This window comes from Aegilops tauschii, chromosome 5 (assembly GCF_002575655.3).
Source record: "Aegilops tauschii subsp. strangulata cultivar AL8/78 chromosome 5, Aet v6.0, whole genome shotgun sequence".
NCBI classification, from domain to species: Eukaryota; Viridiplantae; Streptophyta; class Magnoliopsida; order Poales; family Poaceae; genus Aegilops; species Aegilops tauschii.
The window spans coordinates 62488391-62494496 of NC_053039.3; the positions used below are offsets into that span (position 1 = coordinate 62488391).

A 6106-nucleotide genomic window follows, 5' to 3' on the forward strand; every position below is an offset into this window, starting at 1 on the left:
ACATGTATAATGTGTTTCACACACACAACATATAGTGTAATCCCGTTTAGACATTAATTGCATATAAACCATGCATTGTTTCTAATTAAAGAATCTATGGATCACCAATATTGATAAACTATATAACATTACACGTGTCCCCAAATTCAAATGAATATGCATGTTTGATGCACCAATTTGTGTTATGATATTATCGATGTCGTGATCTCCATTTAAATATTTGAATCCCATTTAATCCAGATATTCGTCTCATATAACTACCACTCATGCTTATATAGGACTATCTCTCTAGACCTATACGCGTTCATCGTCTCTCGGGTATCTCTCGTGCTACATGTATGTCGACAATGATCTTTTATCTTCGTAACACACTATGGTACTCTCTCCCTTGACCTTCATCACTCTATCTCTCTCTAAGTATATCTCGCTCCCTGCTATGTGTCTCTAACTATGATTCTCCATGTGGAATCTCTTTCTCTCACACAAACACAAAACTTTGTCTCCCGGGGTCTCATTTCTCTCTACTATTCCCCCGTGTGCCACTCGCACACCCCTCATACAGAGATGTCTTTCGCTCCTTAGGTATGAGAACCTACGACTCTTCCTCTTAAATATCTCTTTCTCACAGACAAACACAAACTCTGTCTCCTAGGGTCTCATATTTCTCCACCGTTCTCTTGTGTGTTGCTCACACACTCTCTCTCCCTAGAGATATCTTGCGTTCCCTCATATGTCTCTCTAGCTATCACTCTCGTTGTGAAATATCTTTCTGTCTCGCAGACACAAAAATCTGTCTCTCGGGATCTCATTTCTCTCCGATATTTGTTTGTATGTGAGTCACATGCACCCTTTCTTCATCTCTCTCACACCCACACACATAACTCAGCCTTCTGATCCACTCGACTCCTATCTCTAACGCACACTAGCTAGCATCTTTATCTTTCTATTTATCTGTTTCTCCATCAACCTTCTTTCATTTATAGGTTGAACTCTTTTGCACAATCGTTGTGCCTCACTCCCTCTGCTCGCCATAGATGCATGCTCCAGCCCACGCCACTATGTCTTAAAGACAAAAACACATGCTCAATTGTCGGGCCTTCTTCCCCGCATTCGCACATGCATGCATATTGTCATACCGATCCGTCTCTCCCATATCGTTGATCTTATGACTTATGTCTTCTTTCTTTTATCTCGATCATGCGCGCGCGCACACACACACACATCCCACGTATACATGTATACCTCTCACACATGCACGTTGAAGGTCTCTATGTCTCCATATGTAGTTAATTACCCTCAACCCTAATGCCACATCGAATCGTTCTCTTCTTGTGTGCACATAACTTCCGCCTGGATGGGTAAAACAACACTCACACTTAACAATCTCCTTCTAGCTACCCCCTCTCACTCTTCCCCTATATCCCCGAAACCAATAAGACCATCCCTTCGTTTAATTCCTGCCTACATGCACCATCGATATATAGTAGTCTTCCTTGGTGTCTCTCGAACAAACACGTTCTCTCGATGTCGACTCCTCTCACGCGCACACACCTTCTCTTCCCTCTCTACGGGCATTTTCTCTCTCGCACCCCATCGTTGGTGGCCTCTGCCATACACATCACCTCTCTATGATGAAGCCATGCGCACTTAAATTACATCCGCCACCGAGGACCCCGCGACACACACACACACACAAACACACACACACACGCACGCACGCACCCACCCCCACCCCCCCACACACACTAAGACTCCATCTCTCTCTCTCTCAGACACACACACACACCCACACACACACACAAACACACACACACACTAAGACTCCATCTCACACACACATGCTCTAGGTGGAGCATTTGTTCCTACCACCCTTCATCCAACCTTACCCATATGATAAACAATCACCTTAATTTACTTGTATAACATGGACAAATTCCACTTTACTTTAGTAGTTAGCAAACTTATCATCTGTACCCTTATAAAAAACTGAGTTGGCGATGATGGTGTGCCTGCCATCTTGTAATATAGACCGTTTGATCTATATCTGACGGATAGAAAGCAAACTATGATAATTTTACAAAAGATACCCACACCTCTCTCCACATCTTATCTCCCATAACCTCATTGCTGAGCAATTAAAAAGGAAAGTCTCTGGAACAATCTAGCATGGTGGCCGCTGCCGCCTGCCGGCGCCGTCCATCCCCATGCCTCCGCCCATTCCGACCACCAGTCACCACCACACTCCACTCCTCCTCACCTTATCTCTCATCTTTCATTTTTTCGATGACATTCTCGAGATACCAGTTTTCCGATAAAATTCTCAAAATATCATTAGTTTTTACACATGGTATTACTCCTGCATGGGTAAATCACAACAGGTGTTTTGTAAAAAAAATGCATATTGATGTTCCGTGCAATGCACGAGCATCTTGCTTGTAATTATATAACGCAAATCACGAGCAGGAAGTGACATTTTTTACACAACCACGTTAACATGGCCACGTAAATCACTAGCTAAAGTAAATACCATTATACTTATATCCCGATGCAAAAGGTTGAGTACATGTCCAAAGAGTAGAGTCACACACACGTACTCTGTCTATCAGAATCTCACACACACACACACACCAGTTACGTGATGCCCACTTAAGCAGACACATATGTTACAATTTGTGCACCCGCGGGTACACGTGATGCTGCACATTTATTTAAGCCGGACGGCGAACCAAAACAGTAGCTGCATTCATTCCCCTCCCACCGCCTCTTCTCTGGTCGCCGTCGCCCGGTAGCCATGGCCCGGCCGAAGGTAACAACATACGCCATGCTCCCGCCGGAGCGGCGCTTTAATCTGGAAATTTTAGTGGTCATGCATGCATCTTTTTGTGCTAGCACTCCTATATAAGGGTTGACCGGCCGCTTCCCGCGGACATGCGCGGCGGTGGAAGAGGAAGGAGAAGGGAAGCGGGCTGTGGAGTAACGTTTTTTACCACAATTTCTTAGGAAACTGAGTGCAATAATTGAGTAGTTTTGCAAACTACCAGTACTACACCTGAAACGGTTCAAAACCTATACTCCCTTGCCAGCGCGCGCTTCCCACGTGAAAAGGTCAGCGTCGCCCTGGAGCATCAGTGCCGCATTAATGCCTGGCAAGAGCGGAGGCGACCTCTCACTGGTGACGGCTTTGAAGTGGCACGACGGCCGAGAGAGCGCCGCTTCCCGGTGCACGCGACTGCTCCGCGTCGAGGCTGGCCATAGGCCCTGTTTGGATCCATGGGTTAGAGTTAGTTTGAGCTAGTCGGGGCTCAAATAGCCCTAAAGTATCCAAGCATGAGGGTTTAAATTGGAGCAAGTTGCACCGAACCCACCAAAAAAAACTATCCCACCCAAGAGGTGCTAACTGGAGATAGTTCTCATTGGGACCACTGAAAAATCACTTTTCTCTCTCCATCAAGTGTATTTATTGTCAATCTAACCCTGTCACCCAAACACCTCTTTGGCTACAGTTTGTTCAGGGTTAGTCATGAGTTAGTCTAACCTCTAGCTAAGTTAGAGTATCCAAACAGGAGCAGTATAGGACATGCAAGTTGCTCAAAGCATACAGTCAAATTCGTACGTGAAAGGATTTTTTCTTTTTGAAAACGGAACATGAAAGGATTTTTTTTAGAATGCTCTTGGCATGTCGCTAACATGTGATGAGTTAACCGACCTCAATAGATGGCAAAAACGCCAGCCCGCCGCACTTTGAGAGAGACGAGGAGGGAGAAGCGATACGGGCTGCTGGATTACTAGAGATAGGTGTCGCACGGAAGCCAAGAAATATGGTGATAGCGTAGGTTAGCCATGTCCTAGTATGATGTAACTACACTGGGCTGCCGTGTTTCATACTCTTCGAGTCCACTGTGGAGATGAATTGTTGATTTTATATCGCTGAATAATATAAAATATTATGAGTGCAGACGCTCCACCACGAGGTTCCTTGCTCCTTCTCGGTCGTCGGGAATCTATGTTCTTCCACTCTATTTTTTTTACGTGAGCTTTGTTCATCCTTTTGCCAACACGCGAGACATCTAGCATCAAGGTGCACGTGTCATGCAAGGATCGTTCCATCTATATGAAGAACACGTGGGACTGGAACTACAAGATGGACATGTACCCACTAGTGGACGTGTGAACCTGTGTAATGTAGCACAGTAAGTGAAGTAGAAAGGCACAAATAGTATGAACATGCGTGGCATATAGGCACTTGTCTCTTACTACCACTAAATATTGTACGTGCAATGCCCGGTGATGTTATGGAGTACGTGACCAAGTACTCTACTACTACTATATTAATTGGAGGCACATATTAGGAATGTGCAGTCATCTTGGCATAGTAGTATTTATAACCGAGTACTACTAATACGCTCCTAAGTGGGAAACCATTTAGGTTGTGATCGGTGCGAACATGTTTGCAATTAAATATAGCGTGGTACTACCTCCGTCCTAGTTTATTAGTCCCCTTTGTAATTTGTGCCAAATTTTGACTAAATATTTAACTTAAAAAATGTTAGTGCATGTCAAAAAAAATTATACTATCGCTGTTCCGTTTCGAAAAAAGCATATAAGCTGTTACTTCTTACCCAAAGGATCTTTATATCCAACAGACACAAAATATCCATTTGACTATTCGAAATTACTTTCACCGCTGATCTGATGTCGAGGTAATTGCTGCATCGCCAGCAAAACCCACCATATCTTAAGCTAAAGTAGACCAAGCTAACCCCTATATTAGCATATTACTAAGATAAACATAAGGCACTGTAGAATCATTTAGGACGTGAGCTTGTCAATATGAATGTGGAGGGACACCAGCTTAGCCCCGGCCAGCAGCTTGGGCGGAACTGTGAAGAAGGTCAGCTCCTGCACGGCGACGTCGCCGGAATCCCTGCTGCTTGTCACCTCCATTTCCACCTTGATGGCGTCGGTCCTACCTTTGGGCTCCCCCGGCGGGCCGTTTGCCCACAGCTTGGCCATGTAGTGCGGCAGTGGGGACGCCCCCGCTCTGATGCAGACGACCGACACAGCGATAGGCGCGCCGATGTCAAGCACGCCGCCGACCAAGAAAAATGCGCGGCCGTCCTCCTCCGCGAACAGCAAGAGCCGTGGCTCCGACAGTGGCACTTGCAGCTGGAGCGCCTTGCCGTACTGGATCCTGTGCACAGGCATGGGATGCACGGTGCTGATGTGGTGGGAGAGCACCGGCGGCGGGCCTTCGTAGCCACAGACGGGCACAGGGCATTTGCAGGGAGCGAGCGGACACACGCTCTGGTGATCGGCGAGCTTGTGGTAAGTGACGTAGAGCCCACAGCCTTCGTGCGGGCACTCCACCCTCACCGAGGAGAGGACGCCGTCCACCGCCATGTTCCGCACATCGAATCCACCGCCACGCTCGCACTTCTGGCACTACTGCTGGTTCCCGGGGTGCTCGACGCGGCAGTCCGCGCAAGCCAGGTGCCCTCCCTTGCACTGCACAAATCAATCGAACAACACATCAATCAAGAAGCCTGCACCTTGCACCATCAGCCGAACGGACGAGGTGTATTCGAACCTCATACACTGGAGGCTTCAAGGGGCGGAGGCACAAGGGGCAGTGGAGCAAGGTGAGGTCCATCGGGACCATAGAGAGCTCCATTGTCGGGTCCTGTTCCGTCTGCATGATCTCGCCCTCCTCGTGCGCAACCATCTCTCGCTTTATTAGGGCCGGGGCATTACAAAGCTTTACCATCACATATTCATACTACTTCAAGGTGCATTAAATCAACACATGCAAGTATCAAAAGGAGAGTCACGGCATGCATGCACGCGTTGTAATTAATGCATCGGTAAACGCAAATTATTGAAATATATCGAGTGCAGTGCTTTGATGTGTCGCGCCAACTCGTACAAGACCGAGAAGTTTGATTACTACAACGCCCTCTCGCCTTAACCGCACCTCCCTTTGGCTGCATTACAGGTGGGCCACCGACCTGTTGGGCCCACCTGTCATAGACGCAAAGGCAGGAGCAGTAAGTCAATGAAGCTACGTCCCTCCCTCGCCCATGAGCGTGGTGGCTGGCAGGAGTAGGAG

At 47.2% G+C, this 6106-nt stretch overlaps 1 pseudogene; it reads right to left on the bottom strand.

Annotated features, from left to right (window-relative positions):
• Nucleotides 1-4517: 4517 nt before the first annotated feature.
• On the bottom strand, nt 4518-5722 carry LOC141022321 (E3 ubiquitin-protein ligase SINA-like 10; annotated as a pseudogene).
• Between the last annotated feature and the right edge of the window lie 384 nt (nt 5723-6106).